Here is a 590-nt window from a genome sequence, read left to right on the forward strand (position 1 = left end):
ACTCGCGAGCAGCAAACATAGAGCAGAAGCACGTGCGTCGAACTCTCAGCCAATCGCAGCCATGGCTTCTTAATTGTAGCTCCGCCCCCTCTTTCCCGCTGTGGATGAAGGGGGGGAAAAAAACACACTGAGGGCATTCGGCCTAAATTACCTTGGAAACTAAAGTGAACCGATGATGTGCTGCATTTTAATAAAATGTCTTGATAAATATCTTTAATTTACTAAGCTGCAGTTACAAACAGCCTCTGACATAGTTTTATTTGTAGGCTTTTTTTCTTAATTATGCTTATAGCTACCAAGCTTCTCACTTTATTTAATATATTTAAAACTTTTTACATTTAGTCAACTATTCCAGAGAAAAATACTTTGACTTTGTACCGCTTTGTACCAATGTATTTATATGGCTGGAATTAATTAGGTCAAGCGCTTTCATGACCTTTAAAGCTTTCTCACATGTCAGCGTATATGTCCAAAGGCTACAAGATATATTGAGATAATGTGTGTGTGTATCAGCCGATATTGGCCCTGTTGACACATGCACATCGGTAAGTAATATGGCATGAACCAATGTCAGTAGCCAATGTTTCTTT

This window comes from Labrus bergylta, chromosome 7, assembly GCF_963930695.1.
Source record: "Labrus bergylta chromosome 7, fLabBer1.1, whole genome shotgun sequence".
NCBI lineage: Eukaryota > Metazoa > Chordata > Actinopteri > Labriformes > Labridae > Labrus > Labrus bergylta.